Source organism: Indicator indicator, chromosome 4, assembly GCF_027791375.1.
Source record: "Indicator indicator isolate 239-I01 chromosome 4, UM_Iind_1.1, whole genome shotgun sequence".
In the NCBI taxonomy this organism is placed as follows: domain Eukaryota; kingdom Metazoa; phylum Chordata; class Aves; order Piciformes; family Indicatoridae; genus Indicator; species Indicator indicator.
In genome coordinates this window covers 12,104,886-12,128,977 of record NC_072013.1, presented here as the reverse complement: position 1 = coordinate 12,128,977, position 24,092 = coordinate 12,104,886, and the positions used below count along the sequence as shown (strand labels likewise).

At 37.5% G+C, this 24,092-nt stretch overlaps 1 protein-coding gene across 2 annotated transcripts in view; it reads right to left on the bottom strand.

Moving 5' to 3' along the window:
* The window catches only part of FUT8 (fucosyltransferase 8), a 78,073-nt gene extending 55,391 nt beyond the window's left edge, over positions 1 to 22,682 (bottom strand). For both annotated transcript variants that reach the window (XM_054400040.1, XM_054400042.1), the window contains exon 1: positions 22,646 to 22,682. The gene's annotated coding sequence lies outside the window, so the exon portion shown is untranslated. The remainder of the gene's footprint in view (positions 1 to 22,645) is intronic.
* Between the last annotated feature and the right edge of the window lie 1,410 nt (positions 22,683 to 24,092).

Below are 24,092 nucleotides of genomic sequence, written 5' to 3'. Positions count from 1 at the left end.
ATAATTAGCAAAGAAAGAACCCTTTTAAAAAGGTACAAGCATGATCAAATGATCAGATAGGTAAGATTGTAAATTCTGGTACATTAAAGACATAAAAATTAATATTAAACCTTTTAGCCCAAGCAGATAGCTTACTTGAGACTCTATCCAAAAATAATGAGACTATATAAGAATTTTTCAGAGGACTTTGCAAGAAAAATACTTAGCCTTTTTTCAGTCTATTTTTCATAACACAGGAGTTTAAGCAGACTCACAAATCAGGTACCTTCTTCATAAAAGGAAGTGTTTATCCTGTCTCAAACAGTGTTAAAGGAACAGGCTATCAAACAAATCCACAAAATTAATACAAGTAGTCAGGAGCAGATGATATTCCTTCAACAGTGCTAAAAAAGTCAAAGAATGCAAGCATTGAATTATTCCCATTAGTATGTAACCTCTCACTTAGTATATCACCTCGTAGCAAATGAATGGAAAATGAACACACTAAACTAAATTCCTTGTTAGGGCTACTGCAGGGATCCTGCAACTTCAGGCCAGAAGAAAAAAAAATATTCATGTCAGGGAAACCATCCGAAATAATAAGATGAAACAAAAACGCAGATCTAAGTATGAATGTAATCAAAGAGAAAAAGTACTAACACAGCTTTTGGAAAGAGAGATCATGCCTCATGAATTTATTGAAGTTCTTTCAAAGATGTAAACCAATACACAGGAGAGAGAGAACCAGTTCTAATTGTTCCTCTGCTGATCTGGTTAGTGTGGATTTCCAAACAGCATTCATCAAGAAGGTCCTCAAAACGTTTCAGGGAGACTAAGCTGCATGGAAGAAGAAAGTTCATCATGTGAGTCAGCACCTCATTAAGAGCAGAAACTGGCAGTAAGACCAGGCAATCAGTTTAAGTGGAAAGAATGATCAGGGACCTCACTGGGACTTCATACAGTTTATACACTCATAAGTGATTTGGAAAACAAGGTAAAAAGAGAGGTAATTAAGTCTGCACATAGAGTACAAAAGCTGATAGCAATGAAGGGCATCAAGACATTGTCTAATGAAGAAATTAAATGAAAGATGAAAAAAACAGTTTCTATCAGTTCATAGAGATGTGTATAATGACCTTTGAATCATTATCCATTAGAAATTAACTTTAGCTGTGGTAGGTAATTCTATATAATACCAGTTCAGCATGGGGCAAAAAGCAACCAAGGCCTCACAGGCTTAAAACAAAAACAAACAAAAACCCACAACAACAAAAAGCCCACAACCATACCTGCACGAATCCCCAAAATAAACCCCACCAGAAATCATCATGTCACTGTGTGCAAACACTGTGCCAGGTGCAGAGGAGTGTCACAAAACATGCAGAGAGAACAGCCTTCATGAACCACAGGTGGCTAAAGGGATGAGTGGAAGAGACAGCTCAGGAATTAACATGATAAACCTTTAAAAATCATGTAAGCAAGTAAACAGTGTGTAATTGTTACTTCTGGTGCAAGGGGGTGAGTAAAACTTTCTGGTTTCAAGAAATTCAGAAGAAAAGAAGGTATTCATCAAATCATGCAACTTCAGTGTGAAACTCATTTTGATCAAATGCTGTACATATTAGAAGCTTACATTTCAAAGGTCATTAGACCATTTCAAGGAAGATTAAAACTCTCTGAGGCTACCCACAAAGATAGCATCCAATCCTCTCAGAATCCCTGGTCACATATTGCTGGAGACAAGAACATACACCAGGGAGCATCACCACAATATCCAGGTCCTTGCAGATTTCCCTCTACATCCACCACACACCAATGTCAGAGATCCATCAGGCCACATAAGCCTTTGTTCTGATGCAGTGCACGTACTTTAACAACAATATTTAAAACTTTGAACAAACAATATTTTAAATGTTATTAAAGGTTTTGTGTTCTCAAACACAAAAAGACCATATTTTTAAAGGGCTAACTATCCTACATTTACTTTATGAAAACAGATTTTAGAACTCGTTATTAATAAAAAAGGAGCTTCTTCAACATTTGGTTTAAAAGGAGAAATAGCAGCTCAGACAAGAGAAATATCAGATGAGCTTCCTGAAAAAGGAAATGGAACGGTAACTTCATCCAGTACTTCTCTGTTGTTCTGAGGACAAGATTGGTCAAGTACTTGTGGTCAAGTACTTCAAGAGCCTATGAAATTTTCAAGAGTATATGGTGGAAATATAACTAATACCATTTTTTTCCCATGACTGGACATCTCAAACAATTAACAGTGTACAGTAAATATTTTCAAGTACACTGTTCTTGTAGCACCTTTGCATTGCTTTTATATGGTGATTTTAAAGTAGGGATAACTGAAATTTAACTTTCTTTAACACTGAGTTGGATTTTACCTCCCAAAAATAAATAAAATCCTATCTAAAACAATTAATGGGCTTAACATTTTAAGCAACAGAGTTCTGCAACCATGCTTAAACACTTTACATAACATGCAAAAGACAACATGTTTTATCTGCTTCCTATGAATCTCTGATGATGTCACCATTCTTTTTATAAGCTAGGTCACCATGCAGTTAAATATAAAATGAAGATGCCAAACTATCAGAATAAATAGGAAGAACATTCTGAACTAACATTAAACAGTCTGTATCTCAAATGTGGCATATCTAATTATACATGAGTTCCAACTACTCTTAGCTATTGGCTTTGTACTCTGATGTACCTTTCTCTTCTGGGTTTTTTTTTTCTGTTTTTTTCCATACTGTTTTGGAAATACAAAACATCAAAAGTATTTCAACATCCATGCAAGACCTTTACATACATTTAAGTATTATTATTATTATAAAGACTGGCAGAAATTAAAGAACAAATAAGGAAAGGAAAAGGAAAAACAATCAGGTTTTTAAACTGTCCAATTTCTACAGCATGTATCAGGTTTCTGAAAGACCTCCAGCTGCAGACTTATCCCACAGCTACCTGTCTGACAAAAAGTCAAGACGTAATGTCAATATTTATCTTTCTGTAATTTTATATAGCTGTATCTGAGTTTTCATACTATAAACTAAGCTCAGGACTGCCAAGACTCAGTGCATGAGCCTGAAGTCAGAGAAAACTCAGCCCACACACCCAGTAATTCAAACTGAAATGAATCATAACATACATGGTCATTAACATCATCTAATACTAAACATCCAAATAAGAACTCACCAAACGTAAAAGGTGTGGGAGAGCCATACTAATAAATATATTTTATGAACCAGAAAGCAGGAAAATATGTAAGCAACAAAGCGTAGTGTTATTATTAAATTTTGTTATTATTAAATTTTTGTTACTGAATAGTGAAGATCTTTACCTAAGAGTATCATGTTACATTTCTTTTACCAGAACAAGCCTTGTACTCTAATTTACCAGTTATCCCCTGGGATTTGTTATGGTTTCTTGTCTAACAGTTGATTGGATTTACCCATACCCTTGCATTTCCCAGTGCATAAGCATGTCAAAACATGGTATATTGACAATTAGTTGATTGGCATTTTCTTCCCTGCAGTTTTCTATTAGTTCTTTCCTCTCTTCTAGGGGATCCCGAGAATAGCTGACTACATTCTTATATCACCTTCCAAAATAATCTAGTAATATATCTCTTATCACTACATTCAGTTAAGAGGGTTCCAGTCTGATCTGTGGGGGACATCACCTCCCATTCATAGAATCATAGAATTGTTAGGGTTGGAAGGGACCTCAAGGATCATCTAGTTCCAACCCCCGTGCCATGGGCAGGGACACCTCATACTAGATCAGGTTGCTCAGAGCAGACATCCAGACTAAGAACCTAGCTACCATCCACAGAATCCCCAGCCATAGCACTGATGCAGGTGCCAGGTGTGGAGGAAGCTCAGCAGTTGCAGCACACAACAGCAGAGTAGCAAGAGGCTTTAATGCCAGTATGGGGGTGTGGCTAGAGATGCCAGCCCTGGTCCCTTTCAGTCATTCTTCACTATGCTTGTAAAGAAAGACAGGGATTTAGTTTTCACAAAATAAAGCAGTTCAGACTTACATAAACTGTGGAAACCCTTCCACATACGAATGCAAACGTACAATGTGTATGATCTTTGATACAAATGGCAGTAAATATTTAAAGTTGATCATCTCATGACACATGTCAAGAACAGCTTACCCTCACCATGACAGCAGGAAAGAAACACAACTGTATCACGAGCCTGGAAATTAACAAGTAATTCCACTACTGCAGCAGCTGAAAATTAAGTGTTTAAAAGGAAAAAAAAATCGTTCCCTTCAATTTCACATCCAAACAAAAGGGTTTCACATCCAACGAGATCTTCCTTTTGCTTCACCTTTGTATTGTAACATTGAGAAGGAACCGAATTTTTCATCTTGTAAAATATCACATTTTCTACTTCTTATTTAACTAATTGTGGATTTTCCACAAAGATCGATTACTTAATCAGAATATTTTTAACTACCATCTTTCATTATACCTAGATTAGATAGAATATGATCTAGTAATCAAAGAATTAAATCAAAGAAAGTTTTAGCTCTGTATTGATTTAGCAACTCATACAAACCAGTCTCACAAGGTCCCAGTTTCCCTTGTTAATGCCAGCCCCAAAATGATGTTTGAAGTTGAATTCATTAGTATTTACAGAAACTAACAGTTTTACAGCTGAAAGATGTTCCAGATTTTGAATGCAAGATGTAAGTCTGCATAAGCAATGAAGTAACTCAGACATTTAGCAGTTCTGTCAAATAATTGTGTCCCCGTCTCTATATCTAAGCATTACTCTCTGTTCAAAGTATCAGTCAAAACTCTGTAACTGGGGAAAAGAAAAAAAAAAGGAATGGAATATTTATTTTTAACCCTAGTTTTTATTAAATGAACAGAAGACTATACATATTATTTCATAAAAAGTATAACTATGATAAGGAAACATTGTAAAGAAAAATAATTTTCTTATAATCAAAATATTAAAAGTCACTAGAATAATCACTTAATGCACAGTTGGAGAAATAACCAATCTGGAGATATAGAGAAATCAAAATTCAAGTAAATTTAATAGCCCTTTAAAAGAACTCCATAGCAAATAATACAGCTCCCAAAATGCAAAATAAAATAAATTGCTGCTATCTTGCAAAAAACATAAGCTCTTTTTTCTAACTTCTTAACCTAAAACCAGAGTTCAGCTCTCAGAACAGCATTCTTGGTTGATTTTCACATTTATTAGAAACAACACAGACACTGTTCCAACTCTAGCAGTCCTTTAGATCTATGTACACAGCTTCATGCTTTCTAGAAATGCCCTCCACTCCTCAAGCATTCTGTTTACTCATTCACAACCATTTGAATGCTGCTTTAAAGACGAGTGTGTCAGGGAAAGAGAGACAATCCTCATTCCTTGGAGGTATCCTGACTACGGTCAGGTCTGTGAGGTTCAAGAATCTGTACAAGATGACTCTTAAGAACATCCCAGCACAGCAGCTTGCAGCCCAGACAAAAGAGCTACAGTTAGGAGAAGAAGCAGGCTACTCGACCCTGCACATGACAGAAAAAAGGTCCATCAGAGCAGAGCACACAGAACACATCACTGTAACAAGGTGGAAGCCACAACACACAATAACAATGTGGGCAGAGAAAATGTGGTTTAAAAAAAAATTTCCTTTTCTTCTGTATTCATTGAGTCTTCAATACTAAAAATGTTAATTATTGTAACTGTTATTCTAATAAAACTTGGCACTTCTTTAATTAAAAAGCATATGGTCTCCTTTCAGGAGCTAATTATAAGGAGACAGGCTAGGCAGAACCCCAAAATTATGGTCAACTTAGTGTCCTGTGCCACTGTAGTTATAAAACACATTTTCATAAAATAAAAACCAGAAAGCAACAGAGAACAGAATATTACTACTAGTTCTACTCCAACTATATAGCATCTGGTCAGATATCAGAACAAACCAAAAAACCACCCAAACCAACAATTTAAGTAATTCTCCTATCACAGACCAAACTTTCTCCAAATGCTGCTGTACAAACAGCTCAGGTATCCCAATGGCAGCATTTCGGAGCCATGCCCACAGTACTCAGGGATTTAAGCTGGAGGTACATACGGAACCACTGACATTGAAATAGTTTAACAGCCATGAAGAACTAATCAGAAGTAAGAATTTTTTCAAGCTAGATAAAAGACTGACATTAACAGTAAAAACAAATCGTGTTTGAAAATATTAAGCACTCCTTTGTTTTAGATACTAACAAATACAAGTGCCTACAATTTCTGTGACATATTACATCTGAAAGTTTAAAATAAAGATGCAGTAATTTCTGGGTTTGTTTGCAGTTGATGGTATTTTAAACAAAAGAATTAATTATAATTTGAAAGAGCAGCTAACTTGTCAAACGCATGCAAGATTCTCTGCCAAACAGTCAGATAAACAGTAATTGGTGAATTTTCTCTTAGAAAGATAAAAGAGCCAATTGCAGAAACAACACAGTCCCCTCCAAAGAAATTATACATATGGACCTACTTTAATAAAGAATAGATAAAGCAGCCTTCAGTCTGACAGTCCCTTTAACCATTAAGATATTAACCGGAAACACAGCAAAATAAGAATTTACCTTTCTTCCTATCTCAACTACCCAAATGTCTTTGTAAGATAAAATATATAATTATCTTATGCATTTGCTATGATAAGAGCAAAGGTTTATTTGTTCTTGTTTTCCTACTGTATTGACTCCATTCGACCCTCATCTAACAGAGCCAGTCAAGAATTAATAAACATTTAAACATCAACTCCAACATCAAGTAGAGTTTAACCCAGAGAAATTCAGCTCATGAGGACAGGGGAAGGAGTTTCTAAACATGGAAGTGCCTAACAGATACAGGAACCAGCCAGTGAAACAGATTATGTAATGATGTAATAGGTGCTAATTTCCTTTAAATTGAAGCACCAAAGCTGCTTACAAAAAATATATTGTACTTCAATCAAGAGATTGAAAAGAACTAGAGTTTCTGCCCTGCGTTAGTCAGATGAGAGTTGAAAGAAACAGCCAATCCCTTTCTTAACAGAACTCAGAACTCATGTACTTAATAAGCACAGAACTGAATATCCCTAATACTGTGCAATCCCTAATACTGTTTACCAACCTCCAGAATAAAGAAAGCAAATGTTCTTAGCCCATCAAGCTGCATATCAAAATCTTAACATGGTCAATAGCCCCATGGCACAGCACATACCCCAAAAGATGAAGTGCTCAGAACCTCCCCTGAACAAGACTTGGTGGGACATCCTGCTGAACTGCACTGCTGTCAGCTGACTTCCTCCAGTAGCTGAGGATTTCTATTAACCAACAGCTCCCGTGTCAGTATGACCCACTACTGCTCACTCGATGTGCTTCTGAAACGTGAGCTGCAGTTAAATGGCATGCAAGCCACAGATTTGCTGCCACTTCTCCAGAAGAAAGGACCCCAAGGCACTCCAGCATGCCCTAGTTAAAACGTATTCCAACATGCTTACTGATCTGGCTAATCTTTCAGACAACCTTTGAGCCACAACAACCTAACTTTTGATTCTTTTTCAACAGCCACAGAAAGCCTGATTTTAAAAATTAGCTAATGCTCTCCAAATCTTATCAGAGGTTTCTTTTTAAGTCAAGCTTATTAAGTCAAGCTTCTCATTAGAACCTTAAAGCAGAAAACAGCTAATTTTCTGTCATCACTTTGAACACCCAACAGTAACGTAACATCTTTCATACTGCACGTGGTTTCCCAGCCAAGAAATTCACAAAACAATATTACCCACCCCGCCAAGATGTTGCTTTGTTTCATAGTTTTGTATTAGAATCCAAATTTATAAGAATCAGATAAACAAATGTTTAGCTTTCTGTTTCAGTGCTTTGCAGGGACCAAAGTACAGATGCCTCTCTCTCCTGCTTGGTGGAAGCAGAACTTCTTATCAGTGGCATCATCTAGATACCTTGGGGAAGGAGCAGAATGGGACAAAAAGATGGACAAAGTTTGATCTTTCCATTCTTGCTGGCGCAGAAGCTCTCCACAAAATCTTTTCCACCAGCTTGTCCAATCATTCCTCAATGGCTACAAACATCAGAAGCAAGATCAAAGGTAAGATCTTCCTTCTTCTGTCTGGCATCAAAGCAGCATGCAAAATCTAACAACCAAGAACCTTAACATCAGCTTGTTCACAACTCAGCTGGATGTTTCTAAGTCAAGACAAGAAATAGGCACCTGCTGAGTGGGGTCATGGTTACACAAAAACGCATGACACTGGCAGCCGTAAGTAGATGGGAGTGATGTTTGCAAACAGGAGGTTCTTCAAACTCAAAGCATAGTCAAGGCAATACAGTATTCCAAAATCCAGGAAGAAAAAAAAAAGTCATAGAAGTGAGTTAAAAGCCTTGTTACACATGGGAGGCCTGGTGCCTGGGTGATCTAACAACCTGGTAACAGAACACAATTCTGAGAAGGCTGCATCAGGGAAAGAATGTCTGAAGTGATATTCATTTAAATAATCAGACTTGCTTTGGATCACCATTTTCTAATTTACACTGACCTGTGTTTTCTGCAGTGCTGTTATCAGAACAAGACTTTTCACTGAAGGTTGCAAATACTAACATTGTCATATGATAAAGAAGTATTTGCCTTAATTCCACCACACCACAACATACGTATCTTAACCTGTAAACATTCTCCTTAGCATTCCAATTTTCTTTTAAACACTGCTCTATTTTCACAGATAAAAAGCCTTTTACTTCAGGACACAGAACTTTACATACTACAAAGCACAATGAAGAGATCTAATGAGCTAATTCAAGTACAGAAAGCTATTTATGTGCATCAGCATTTAGGTTCACGCTGTCTAATTTACACTGGTTTACAGCTTTCTCAGAGCTCCATGCCACCAAAAGTCGATTGCTTCCTGTCTGATCTTCACCATCACCACGGCTCAAGTGCACTGCTCATCTCAGATCTGCTCTTTTATTTAAAAGTGAAGGAACTGAAAAACTCAAAGTACTTTGTACAATAGTAAGGCTATGAATAAACAGGTCTGTGAAAGCTGCAAGTCAAAACGTCGCATAAAGCTGCCAACAACTTTTCCTCTCAACACTGGTGTGACATTATTAAGAAAAAATGACAGATGAGTTTAAAAGTTACTGAGTCTAAAAGGCCTTTGAAGATATTAGCTTTTTGTTTAACTCCTTTTATGTCAAGTATTAAGAGACCATTTTTATTTATAACATAACTATCACTAACTCATAATTTGCTGTCAAACTATGGAAGAGTGTCAGAAACTCTCAGCCTTAACTAGAGTGATGTTTTCTTTGGTATGCAAGATAGGGTGTCTGTGTGTTTGTATATTTATAACTTTTTAAACAGAAAAAAAAAAGAAAGTTGTTTGTCTTTTTTCTTACTTAACAAAGATTATTTTATTTTAAAAACAACATTCTAAAAATAAGACCAACTGATTTGTCCTAGAAAGTCTGTAATTATCAAAACAACACAAATACTGTATAATAAAAAAAGCACTTAAAAATCTGAATTAGCCTATTTTCTCAGATGCAATTCTTGCAAAATCCTATTCAGGTATTTCAGAGCGGCAACAAGGAATATAAAGCAGGGGTTGAAACAGCCTTTTTTAAAAGGTTAAGCACTAGGAAAAACTTGCAATTATCTGTTTTCTTACTGCTTCCTAGGCACGCCTACAAAACTATCCACAAAGCAAGCCCTTAAATTCATAAAATCACTGCCTACAGGCTCACTGTTTGGGAGAAAAGCAGTATCTCCTTTGTGGTGAACACTGTAAGAAGGATATGACTGTACCATGGCCAGCTGCTCCAATATTTAGCAGACTTCTAGTAGCATTTCACAATTTCTTCAACTTGCAAGTTTGGCTTTCCATATCTCTACTGTTTTATTCCAAACAGTATCTTCTTGTTGCTGCTTTCAGTTCAGGGCTTTTCAGCCCTTGCCTTCAACTTCTTTTAATCTGTAGAACTCAGCCTAACTTTAGCAACCACACCAAGAAGAAATAAACTATACCCAACAGGGCTGGAATTTGACAGAGCTCTTCGTGGTGCTGAGCCACCTCCCAGCAGTCATCTGCTCCAGGAGCACTTGCAGAAGAGTTTGGCTAAGACCTGTTTCAGCAAAGTGAGTCATGTGAGAGAACGTCCTAGAAAAGTAAAAGGGAACTGGATGGCATTAGAGTTCAGGTCCACAGGGAAGGAGAAAGATAAAAGATCTGTACCTCTACTTTTTGCATGATGCACAAAATAAAAAGCCACAGTGAATCAAAAAAACCCTTCAATTAAATCCACTGTGTTCTATACATTATTATCTACCTTCAGGTGCTCAGAATTGAAGTACTGGTTTTCGAAGTCAGCTTTGCTAAATCAGAAGATTTTTAGACAGAGATGTAAACTGAACAGACTATTAAGGACCTTCAGCAACCCCATCTCCAGGCTCATAGGTAAAGGGGCAACACAGAGAAAGAAAATTTGGAGACAAATAATTGCACGAATCTGACACTAGATGATAACAACATGGTTTTTACACGGAGGTTAACTTTGTGATGACAAAGACTCTAGAGGATAGAAGGCAGCGGGCTGTAAGGCATTAAAACATCACCCATGTAAGACAACAAGCTGTTTCACACCAGCGAGGGCTCTGTTGGTGACATGACTGCTAAGTGCAAGGATGGAGGATTGTATAACCAAAATACACAGCTGCTTAGCAAATGCTCAGAAGGAGCTGATGACTTCAAGTCCACACCCACTATCAGAAACAACACAGAAACAGCAGAAAAGAAGTTTTAAGCACAACTTAAGCTGCTTTGTAAGATTACAATTACCTAGGTTTTGCTCCCTGTGACACATAAACCAAGCAGAGAGATGATGTGAATTGGAAGCTACTAAATTGGGTAGGCCACAGAAAATTTGAAAGGCGAACTCTTATGTTCATAAAATCAGGGGGACTGTTTATGTTATAATCATTTCAAAAGTGACTATAAGGGAGCTGGCTAGAATAATGTATAGTGCATGCATATCCATTTGGAAGTAGGCATTATGAGTGGAATTCTGTAGATACACCACAAACCCACACTGCTGGAGGATTTATGGTCACTCTCAGCAAAATGAAGTCTTTGTGAGACAACTCTAACAGAGATCACAAGTTAGCAGAGAAAATTAATTTTACTTTAAGACCACCTTCTCTCACACTCTTTACAAAAAGCAGCAGCAAACCATAGAAAGAAAGAAGCCACAATGTCTGACCAATCATGAGAAACCAAAAACAAATAATGAGGGGATACCATACAGCCTAAGCAACTCTACAGAAGAAATGTCATTGGACGTTGTGACGATGGTAAAATAAAACATGAAACTCTTTACTTATAATGTATAAAATGGCCTGTTTATGAGTATTGGGGCTTACAGGAAACAAACTATTACAATACACATTTTGTCTGACAACTTTGTTCTGATCAGAGAGCTAGCCTTTCCTCATAGCAAATTGATTGGAAAATCCCCAAAATTAGTTTTGTAAATGCAGTTATTATTATGCTCTTCTATGAAATAATAGAGCATTAACCAGACAAAACCAGTTAAGGGCTCCAAAAAGCAGACTATTCAGGAAACAAGATCCAAGAAAATTCATAATTGTTTGTTTTTACATCCTTACACAGAAGCAATCTGAGAACAACATCAAGTACTACAGAAAAAAACAACTCTGGCAATGTAATATATACTGAATGTGTGAAACAAGGCTATTTCTTCCTCAACAGTTCCTGTAGTGCTTTAAAATGTCCTTTCTGCAGGCATGCTGTCTCTTGTAGATCAATCAGGTTGTTCTGATCATTGTAATAAAATCAGCACACCCACACAAAGCAATGCTGTGTTTGAGCAGGAAGGATGAATTAGTTGGCCTCCTGACTTACAAGAGGTGAATGTACTTTTCTGTGATTTGTATGTGCTACTGAAACCTGCACCTGTGAGCACTCTGTGTTCACATTTGAATTGACAAATCACTCCACTCTATGTGCACAATTACAATTAAAACCTAGGCAGAGTACACTCTTCAAAACAGTGTCATAAATAAAACTCTGCTCACAGGGCGTCAACATGTTGCTGCTGGCATAACTGGGTCCTCCTGTATTTCATGGACTGCTCTGCATCCCTGACTCAGCCCTGATCCTGCCACTGACATTCACAGAGGTACCCATACACATCCAAAGTGTCAGCTGCAATCAGTACACCAGAAGTCTCAGCAATAAACAAAAACAGAACCCCTGACTACCTACGTGAGTTCACACAGTTTAATTTTCCACAGCTGCTCCGAGTTATTTCTGAACTTTTCAGAATGACATTCTGTCATCAGCGCAGTGGAGAACTATTCATTTTTCCTTTTTATTTACATGCATTTGTGGAAGTCGTGTCAAATACTATTTACTAAATTGGCTCATTGAAGGGAAAAAACCCACAGACTACCAGCACTGCATTCTCTGTGCAATATACACATTATATAGAGTAAAACAGAGATTGCCAAAGCATTAAAACCCACAGGTTTCATTTAAAATTTAAGTAATCATAAAGCATTACATCTAAACTCAGGGAGGAAAAAACATGGATTAAGATGACCAAGTCTGGGACTACATCCGGATCCAGCCACCCCTAGACTCCTCTCTGAGGAGCTCAGAAAGCAATGGGGTCCACTCTGAACACTGTGACTTAACACGAGGGTCCCCCTTACCTTTTTGCACCTCCAATCTCAGTGCAAATCATTGCAAATCAATTCTAATTTGATTGTCCATTGTATGTTTCTTCCATGCAGTACCAGAGTGAATCTTGGCAGTGAAACCTGTTAAGTCAGACTTTTACAAATTCCTGTTAAAGTCACTTTTGTGGATACCTTTGACAGTGATTCTGTAAGTGATATGAAACACTCCATCTGCAACATCTCCCCACTCTCCAGCCATCACCACTCTTTTAACACAACACTACCAACACAAGCACTGGAATTCTTTCTCCATAAAGGACCCACCACAACTCCTTATGCTCATTTGACCTTTCCAGATACACCAGCTCTCCAACAGCTTCTGCCTTCTGCTAGGACGCATACTTTAACAAAATCAAACAGCCACCACAATTCTGACTGAATCTTATTTTACAGTCTCCTTGTTTTCAACCTGCATCATTTGTGAACACCAACTTGTGAAGATACCAAAATCAAAGTATCTAAGCATATCATTACAGTATGTCTGATGCAATTCTAACTCAGACTCTTCTGCTCATAGTTTATTCAAACTTGAATAAACTTGGGTGTACGTCTGCTGTTTTCAGATCTTTCATGAAGGCATCGACTTGAAATGAAATGTGGTACTAATTGCAACACACTGGTAAGATCTGATCCAGTTTTTAAGATGCTGAGCAATAACAATTTCACCTGTAGCTGAAAATGATGTGATAATTAGTTCCTCTAAAGAACAGTTTTATGGTTTCTTAAACCACCTCTTCAGGTGCTGATTAATACCAGCTGTTAGTAGCTGCCACTGCATCTATAGCAAATAGAGACTTAGCCTTTCCCTGCATGTGGTTGAACAGGTTGCATGGCAAAGGAACACTCACACAGAATTTCTCTCAGAAGATGTGCCTCAATTTTGTGATAACATTTCTTCTTTTTAAATCCAGAACAAATAAAAAAGTGCTACTCCCTTTCATTAAAGTGTAACACCTAGGTTAAATGTGAACATAGCTTTGCCATTTTTACCTAGGATGGCATTGCTAGTCACTTCTGTTATCACTATCCTACCTTTCAGTATCACAATACATGCTCAGTACAAGTGAAATCTTATTGCTATGGTCACTATAACACTCTTTAAAGTATCTCCAGGACTGGTGGCAAGAAATTCTACTTCACACTATGATCATCAGTCTTCCTAAGCATGAGTGATGATGAACATAGCAGGAGGTCAAAACTGATGTAAGCTTTCTTAAATATAGAGCTTCAAAAAGGAGTTACCTTATATGACAGGCAAATTAATTTTGTTCTCTGTTTACTAAATACATATCACATCACTATTAAAGACAGCAACACTAAAGGAAAGAGTGAAGAGGAATGTAGCTAGGCACGTACAAAACACATTCATGCAGTATGAAGACACTGCACCTACTGTCATAATGCAGGGTATTTTTATTAGCTAATGATTTTTTTCAAATACCAGATATTTGGTACAGTTTTGCAGATTTTTTTTTCCTTTAGAAAAAAAGTGGTAGGCATAGAATTCATGACAGCAAACTGTCACTGGCGATTTCACAGAAACAGTTATTACAAAAAACTACTTTAATGGACATGTACAAGAATAAGGACTTCCTACTTTGGTATACAACCATTTATAAATGGTGCAACTATTTACTAACAGATTTATTAAGATTTCTCAAGGAAAATCTCTGTGCCGCAATGGATGGAAGAAAAATCACATACACTGAGTTTACATCACTGTGATTTGCCTCTGTGGCTCCAGAGAGAAAACAAGATGTCAGATCCAGTTTTCATTAACACACAACAAAAAACAACAACAACAAAAAAAACCACCCACCCATGAATTTGGGGATGTTTATTAATTTCAGTCTTACACAAGTTATCTTTTAAAAGCAGATATGCAATGGAAGATGCATTTTAAATATCCCAGTGTACCTTACTGGAATACTGGCATTAGGTGATCAAAAATTCAACCTGGATGTTTTTAAAAGCCCCACTGTCCTGATTTGCTTTTAATAGATCTCTTAATGTTCTCCAAAGCACTGAGGGGATTTCTGATGCTACTGACAACCAGATCTACAAACAAACTGAATGGTTCCATTTGTTTCAGATTATCAAGTAATAGTAAGCTTTTAAAGACACTCAGGTGTGCATAAGTATAAAAACACTGCTGTATTGTCAAGAGCCAGAACGGGCTTTAAAAAAATAACATTAGAATATTCGTATCACAAGAGGCCAAAAGAAATTTTATGTGTAATAAACAACAACCACTTCCAGACAAAAAGGTGCTTCGCAATTCTTATTCTTAAGCAATGCATATTAAGATCATAAGCAAGCAAATGAGAACATTCAAGGCCATTGTTTTGAATTATACCTTCAATGCAATGAGCTGAATTTAATTCCATCTAAAAACTCACCCAAAATCTTAGTTTTCCTTGAACCAGAAATGAACTTAATAAAGTATTTTAACATTTGTTAGGCCAAAACCAGAACAAATTGAACTCAAGTGAAAAATTTAAGTGCACATGAGAGTTATCAAATTCAAAACGGGGAGGAGTGTTTGTAACAGCTCCTTTAGTACCCAATCCAGCTTTCTGTTTACGGAGTGTAAAATAATGCTCTTAGCCTTTTCACACAGCATTCCAACAGCCTTTCACATACCACACTGAGGAACTCTAACAGCCGTATCTTCATGAAATGCTACATGAACAGGTTCACTACGTGCCATTCAGGTATCTTGTATTCCTTAGCTGACCGGAGGAAGACCTCTTCCCTGATCTCAGTATGCACTCACCTTTACCTTTCTTCACTCCTGATCTATGTTGGAGAAGTGCTCAAAAAAGCTACACTTTAAATGAAAACATTATGTCAATATTATTTGCAATCACATACAATGCTGAAGCTTCCTACACTGATTCTATGTGTAAAACCCAGACTGCTTTCTGGGTAATTTATTCTTACAATGAACTATCCACAATGCTGCACAGTTCCTTAGTAGGATGAGATGAATCCTTGCATTATACTGCTTCTATTATGAAAACTACCCATGTAGTCCCATTTTTTTATTCCCTTATGAAGTTTCAGACTCACAAAAAGACTGCTACTCTTTTTCCAGCACTTTCATTTTTCTAAAAGTGACCACTGAACAGCCTTGCCAAAACCAGGCAATTTAATCAGAGCTTATTGATCAGCTCTCCTCTACGCTGGCTCTTCTTCAACGTGCCACATGTAAATAAATAGCCAGTAACTCTTTTGTCACACTTTCTCCAGATTTGCTTGGCATGAAAGTTAAACTTACAGATCTTTCACCTCAGAGACCAGCTTTGCAATTCTTATAAAATCAGGTTCTATTAAATATGCCACGTTCTATTTTTCTAGTACAGAAACCAACAGGAACAAGTTACAGGGCAAAGTCAATACTATATATACACATGAATAGGATTTGTTCCTAGTATAGTACTAAAGCCAACTAAGATAAAGCTCTGTCCTGTGAAGAAAGCACATTACCAAGCAGCAGGGTGAGCCATCACTTCAGTTTTTCACAGGAAGCTTTCCCACACGCCACACAGACTTTTGCAACTGTTTGGCATAAGCTTTTTTTCTTAGTTTCTTTTTGTTAGTTTGCTTGTTTGAGGCATTTTATTTGTTTAAGAATTATGCTTTCTCTTCTCTCCTGCCCCATTCTCTCCGATTTTTTTTCTGCTTGACCAACAAGTGTATTATAGACCCAAACCACTAAATGTTAGGATATAAATAGAAAGGCACAAAGCCAAGTAAATTGTACAATCACACATCATTGAAAAATTCTTTATATGTTCACAGTTCTGATGAATTTAGAAATCAAGTTCATTTTCAAATGTTCAGGAGAACATTATCAAAATAATAAAATTAAGTGTAGGGAAAGTCAAACTTATTCTGACAAACAAGAAAGAAAAACACTAGGTTACTCCAAATATTTTGCACTGCAACCAGCTCCACCAAAATGATCCCAAAATAATCCTCAAATTTGACATTAAAAAAAAAAAAAGCTTTAGCAATGACCTACTTTTAGTTTGTTATAAAATTACTTGGCTTCCTTGCTTGGTTTCCTTGCTGGCTTAGGAAAAATATGGTTTTTACAGTTAATTCCTAATCTTGTTTAATTAAATGAAAGGCAGGGAAAGAATGAACAAAAAAATAACCCCAAAAAGCAAAAACAAGCAAACAAAAAGCCCCACCATGCACACACACCAGAAAAACCTAGAACCCTTTCTGCAATTTATCTGCATGAACTGGTCCAGAGGAACAGTGGGACTTCTTGCCTTGAAGAACTCTGAACAAGCAGTCACACTGAGCAATGCAGCTGCTGAAGAAAGATAGTCAATTCATAAAGACAACAATCTTTCCAGATGAAAGAAACATTTGATTACTTACATCATAAGAGGCCAGGAATTAGACTAAAATCAAAAGAAGTTACAGAACTGAGCAGAGCAACAGCAAAAATACTGAAGGTGTGTACAAAAAAGGAATAAACATCTGTTTATACTATGCTGCTAAAAAGAATATAGACCAAAGCCCCATCCCTCGATGTTTTAAGGCCAGCCTCTTGGCAACCTGATCAAGGGGAGGGTGTCCCTGCCCATGGCAGCGGGGTTGGAACTAGATGATCCTTGGGGTCCCTTCCAACCCTGACAATTCTGTGATTATGTAAATCTGGGGGGATGAAACAAAAACAAACACTACCACCAAACCCCTTCCTGCATGCATGTGGGCACAGAACAGGATTAAGATCCTGTTAAAATACAAGACAGTAACAGAAGTAGAAGTCTAGAGGGAAATGAGATATGGAAGAAGTATGTATGTATGAAAGCACTAAATTGCAACCAAGTTCTGATTATTTTCTGTATGAAATTATCAATTAATTCTTCTGATGCTCCTTTCTGGCCTCATCTGAGCCTCAGCATATACAGAGCTGGAGAAAATCTACAGATTAAGAAATCACACAAAACCTACCCCAAATAGCTAGCAGGCACTAAAAGATCTCACATTCTCAGCCATCAACTCCATGTATGGGTGACAGATTTACAACATTTACAAAATTATAAAAAAGTTGATTCAAAGGCATAAACGAAGCACAGGCAGTAACCTATCCTCCAAAACAAGGCAAATGGGAAAAACCCTTCAGTACTGCCAAATCTGAGGATTTTCACAGGTAAAGAAGGAAAGCTCACTGCTCCAAAAAGGCACACAAGTAAAAAGAGCAGAGAGAGGGGTGGAGAGTGTAGGTTATTAAGGCACACTCTGAAGCCATCAGAACGAATGAACTACAGTCCACTATTTCTGAACAGAGCTGAAGTTTTCTTATCCCTTGACCTTGCTTCGTGCTATGCTCCCTGGTCTAGAGAGGCATCGAAATAAAAATCCACTCTAACACATGTTGCTGTAAAATACTCCCAAAATCAGAGATTATTTTTCACTGGTCACATCCTAGCAACATTCCCTGGAACATCACTGTTTTTCTGAACAGCCGAAATTAAACATAAGCTGCTAGCTGAAAAATCTAGGGATCAGTTGAATAGTCCTGATTTAGTGACTCTATAATATGTTGAGAGTTATTTTTGACCTAAAGCTTGTGCTTCAGAAGAGGCATCTTTCAGAAATGCTCCATTTCCAATGCATCATGAAGCAGTGAAATAAAATGAATCTTCCATTTTCAGTTCTTGCAAAATAACTTTGTGAGCATCAGCATTAATCAACTTTTCCCCTCCCACAGAGCCAAATAATTCAGGTTCATCATACAAATCATTTTATATCAAAAGACACTTTAAGAATTATCTATTAGTGGCAACAGTTCTGAACTGAAAAATAGAGATTCTAGATACAGATAAGTTATTATTCTGGAATATCCAAGAGGAAAATAAAAGGACATAGCATGACAAAACATGGAGATTAGCAGACTAAAAATAGCTAAATGAATTGTTTGAACAGAACTAGTGGGACAAAATTAGTGTAAGCATCTTTATTCTGGATAGTAACTTAAAATAAAAGTGGTTTACTAACAGAAATACAAACATCATAAAATATTCTGGGCAAAATACCTTCAGAATCTATTCTAACAGCATCGTTACACTAGAAAAAGATTCATTCCTGAAAGCATCGATGTCATACTGCTGCACAGCACAGTCCACACACAGGTGTTTTGTAAACATCCTGGCTCTTGTTCGCAGACCCATGTAACCACAGAAGGGTGCACATCACTGCCAAAGAGATGATTAATGGCTTGGCTTACAGCACTCTGTGGGATGCTAATCACAGCACTCATGAAATTACGAAAACTCAAAGTCCACTTCCCACACCTCTGTTTGTGGATTTTATGGTCCCCTGTTTAACTGGGTCTCACCACTACAGTTTTCATCCTGCCACCCTCCAAAAGAAAGATGAATTCTTCTCAGAGCAGTGCAAACACATAGAACAACAGCAGATGTTATTTCTCCATATTCGCTTGACTTCAACAGCTACCAAATCACAGTGAATTGAAGGCAAGATAATCAAGGAGAAAGGATGCATGATACAGATGGTGCACAAAGATTACCAACTACTGCAAGCACCCATGGACCACCAGCAGGCTGCTTAGTGCTGCTTTGGGGTCTGTGAAAATAGCTGTTCTCAACACTACTGCCACGTAACACCACTGACAACAAAATCCACAACACTTAAAACAGGGCAAGACGGAACACCTTCAGAAGACTGCTATTCCTATTTCCAGCGTACATCCCAAACCTCACTTAAAAAGCAGTTTGTTTGGCTAAACAATTACTATTTTGCTTAAAAAGTGCATTTCAGATTTCCAGCGTACGTTCACAGAATCATAGAATGGCTTAGGTAGAAGAGACCTTAGAGATCATCTACTTCAACCTCCCTGCCATAGGCAGGGATGCCTCTCAGCTACACTTGGCTGCTCAAGGCCTCATCTAACCTGGCCTTAAAAATTCCCAGGGAGGAGGCATCCACAACCTCCCTGGGCAGCCTATTCAAGAGTTCCACCACCCTCACACTCAAAAACTTCTTCCTAAGATCCAGTCTAAACCTAGTATCCCTTAGCTTAAAACCATTCTCCCTTGTGCTGTGTCACCTGACACCCTTACAAAAAGTCCCTCTCCAGTCATCCTGCAGGATCACTTCAGGTACTGGAAGGCAGCTGTAAGATGCCACTGGCGTCTTCTCTCCAGGCTGAACAACCCCAGCTTCCTCATCCTATCCTCATAGCAGAAATGCTCCAGCCCTTGGATCATCCTTGCGACCCTCCTCTGGACTCACTCCAAAAGGTCTGTGTCCTTCTAATGGGGACACCAGAAACGGTGCTATTCAAGGTGGGGTCTCACAAGAACAGAGTGAAAGGGCAGGATCCCTTCTCTTCACCTACTGGCTGCACTCCTCTTGATGTAGCACAGGACATGGCTTCCTTCTGGGCTGCATGAGAGTACTGCTGGATCATGTTGAGCTTCTCATCAATCAATACACTCAAGTCCCTTTCTTCAGAGCAACTCTCAACCCACTCTGCACCCAGCATGTATTTGTGTGTGGGACAGGCCCAGACCAGATGCAGGACCTTGCACTTTGACTTGTTGAATCTCATGCAGTTAGCACTGGTCCACTTCTCAAGCCTTTTCTCATTTACAAAACAATTTTGTTTAAAGATTAAATTTGGCATTAGCAGCAGCAGCTAAATTTTGAAGCCAAGACACTCCAAAGTCAGTGTTATTCCTATAAGCCAAAGAGAAGTATCACTAGGAGCAATTTCAAATGAGGTACCCTATAATTAACAAATGATCTGATCAGGTGTTTTTCTACATACTGGCAAGGCATCTGTTTTTTCTTTCTCATTCCCTTTAGACTTGGGATATTTCAACATATGCTTAAAACCAAGAGATGTCACCAAAAAAATCCCCAAGACTGAAGTGCAAACACAAGTAAATGAAGATTTTCCTATGCTGACAGGTTCTGCCACTTTCTTAAGTGTTTATTAGCCACCATTTAACATAATCCAAACAGACACAGTAAAGAAAGAGAATTATCAGTGTAGTATGATTACATCATTAAAAAATAGAAGGAGCAAAGACACAACTGCAGAATACTTCCATATTGAAGATATAACCTTGGTATTTAAACACATGCTGCTGTTCTCTCCATGACTACAATTTCTTATGAAAAACAACAAAAACCGTGCAAGACAAACACCTCCCATCTATCATTTTATCTAAAATGACGTTATGTAAAATCCGTAACTCAGCCAATTCTGATGGAAGTATCTCAACTTTCCATTTCATAATAAATTAAAAAACCCCAAACCTGTAACAGTGCCTCACTTATTTAACTGAAGGAACCTGTGAAGCAGGAAACACATTCCAGACAAAATACTCACTGCTGTTTCCTCTGATCTTGTCAACACTTAGTTCAGTATAACAGCCTAATCTCAAGACATTTACAATGGTATAGACTATCAGTGATACTCAAAATTAAAATCTTCAGGCACTAGGAAAATACTATTTAGCTACAAATTAGTAATTATCCACCAGGATACCATCTCTAATTCTGCCAAATTTACAGCCAGTGATTTAGATTTGGACTATTAAATTTTTAAATTAGATGCATTTGAGATCATAAGTTACTTGTCCATTGGAAGAAAACATTTAAGCTAGAAATAATTTTAAAATAAAAACCTTACTGTAACATGCAGAAAGAGATTCTAAGCTGGGCATCTCTTGCAAAAAAGCTGTTCTTCCCATGCTCTGCTCATAAAAGATATACTCAATTAAGAAAACTAAACAAAAACAGCCAACCAGCTAGAACCTCGACATTAAAATGTACAATGCACCAAGGTCACCAGAAAGTTATCAGACCACTCCTCCAAGATGAGATCACACATGCTCATGTCTTGCTGCTTTTTATGAACTTCCAAAGACAGACATATACTTTTCCCAGTCCAGTCCATTGCTGTGCTTTGCACACTGCATTAATCTCCCCTTGTTTTGTGGATTTTTTTCAACCTCCCCTCATAGCTCTTGCATCAGGTGTTCTGATTGTCAGTATTACTGCCTTCTGGACTCACCAGCTTGGCAAGAGAATTTTGGGTTGTTCTCACATATTAAGTGCATGGCTCAAACCTGGACAAACTGAACCAGTTGAGTCCATTTCTACCTGAAGTTGAGCAGAAGGATTTACACAGTGTTTTATGACAGTCCTTCCCTTTATTTTTTCTGATATGATGATACATTTTCAGAACTTCTTTTGTGCCTGATACTGTTGGCTTAAGGCCAGCTCTTCACCTTCAATCTCTTTCAGAACTCTCAGTCATTCCTTACTCTGTACATGCCTATTTTATTTCTCTTGCATTTAAAGGGTGAGCTCAAAATACTGGTGTGATGTTTGTATCCAGTTTATCCCAGATCCTTCTAATCTGTTGGTTCCTGCTAAATTCTAATCCGATCAACCAACTTCTCTGCAGTCTCTTTGCCCAGGACCATTTTCCACTGCAGTAAACATACAAGTCAATGGATACAAGAACATACCTCTCTCCCCAAGCAAGAAAAATACATGAAAGAGTGTTGTTTGTGCTATTGCATCAGAACTGATTTATCTAGAACACACTGTTAATAAAGAATACATTTCACAGAGCCAGCCAAGCAAAAAGCCATCTTTCAAACAAGAATCCATGCTAAACGACTACCAGAATAAAACAGTGAACTGAAGCCAAAAGGTGGAACAAGAAACAGACCTTGCTTTTTCCAGCTGACAAAGTTTTATCAACATAAGGGCTGTTTAACTAGCACCAGTCTTCAGCTAGTTCGTTTACATCCAGTTTTTCTCCCAGTGGAGACAACATCACAGAGAAAGACAGCAGTACTTACCCACAATAATTACTGTTCAAATCAATGCTTTTGGACACTCTTCTTCTTCACTTTCATTTTGAAGCCCCAGGTAATTCTCTGAAAATAGGAGAGGAAAAGAAGATTATTTGGTTTCATTCTTTTTTACCTTTACCCATGTTTTCATCCTTTGACTGAGGTGCCAGCATTGAAGAGATGCATGCAATCACTTATTATTAAAAACATTGCTCACAATCTTGTACGACAACTTGTAACAAGACTTTTACGGAAACAGAAATCTATAGGAACAACCTCTACGTATACCAAAGTCCAAAAAAATAGAAACTGTCTGCTTTGTTGCCAAAAAAAACCCAGCAAAAGTTAAGTATAAACCCTCAAGCAACTGTGGAAATGAACTACAAAAGCCAGGGAAATAAAGCAGTGGAGTCTTTCCTGGGACATATATAGCCAGGCTTCAGGAACAAAATACTGAGAAAAATTACAGGATCCAGATCCAAAAACCAGAGGCCAAAAATTAAAATAGTAAACTTCAAGCTGAAATAGTTGCCACATAGAAAAGAATAAGCTTCTACTTTAAAACAGGCAGAAGCAAGTTAATTTGGTTTGTACCACATGCTTATGACTGTACAAACCATACATAAAAGGCCATATATAAGATGGTAGATGGTTTTAAACAAAACATTACTTTTGGGTTATCCAGGCATGGAGTTGCTATATTTTAGAACAATGGTCTCACTAACTCAAAATGGTTGTTTACTGCTGAACTAAGTGTTGATTCTCAGCCATTTAACAGAAAAATAATCAAAAGCTGCACATACCAGATTCGGAAAGAGCAACAAATTGAGTGTTGAAAAAGCCAATTTGGGAACCTGACTTCAAGGAAACAGATAAAACTAGGAAAGAAAAATAAAGAGGAAACCAATTAAAGCAACAATAGTACCAGGAGCACGAGTGAAAAGAAAATGATAAATGCTTGAGATAATTGTCTTTCAGTGCAATGAGTTCTGCAAAATTAGCCTTAGTTGGGAATGAAGATTAAGTGAATTTCTATTTCAAAGAGCAGCTTCAGCAGCTGTCCTGTTGAATGAACAAGGTGAACTGGCTACTCCAAGAATCTCAAAAGCATCAACACTGACACAAATTAAGAAAAGACTGAATTCTGTGTTTTCTTCTTCATGCAAGTATTTAAAATAATCAGCTCTAATAAGGTCAGAACTTCCAGAACTGGAAAGAGTGAGATGGCCTGTTTCCATTTCCACGTGAGATGGATGGTTTGACCATGCTTCAGCTAAGGCAGCTGTCAATAACAAAGTCATAGCTTATTCTGTTACAAAAGATTGCAGAAATCCAAACAAAAAAACCTGTGGAAAACTACTGCAAGAGTGTGCAGGCAATTTTTAAAAGAGCTCTATATGTATGGTAAATAAGTTCTCATTTTGAAAAGTTCTCTTTATGTAATATACCATCT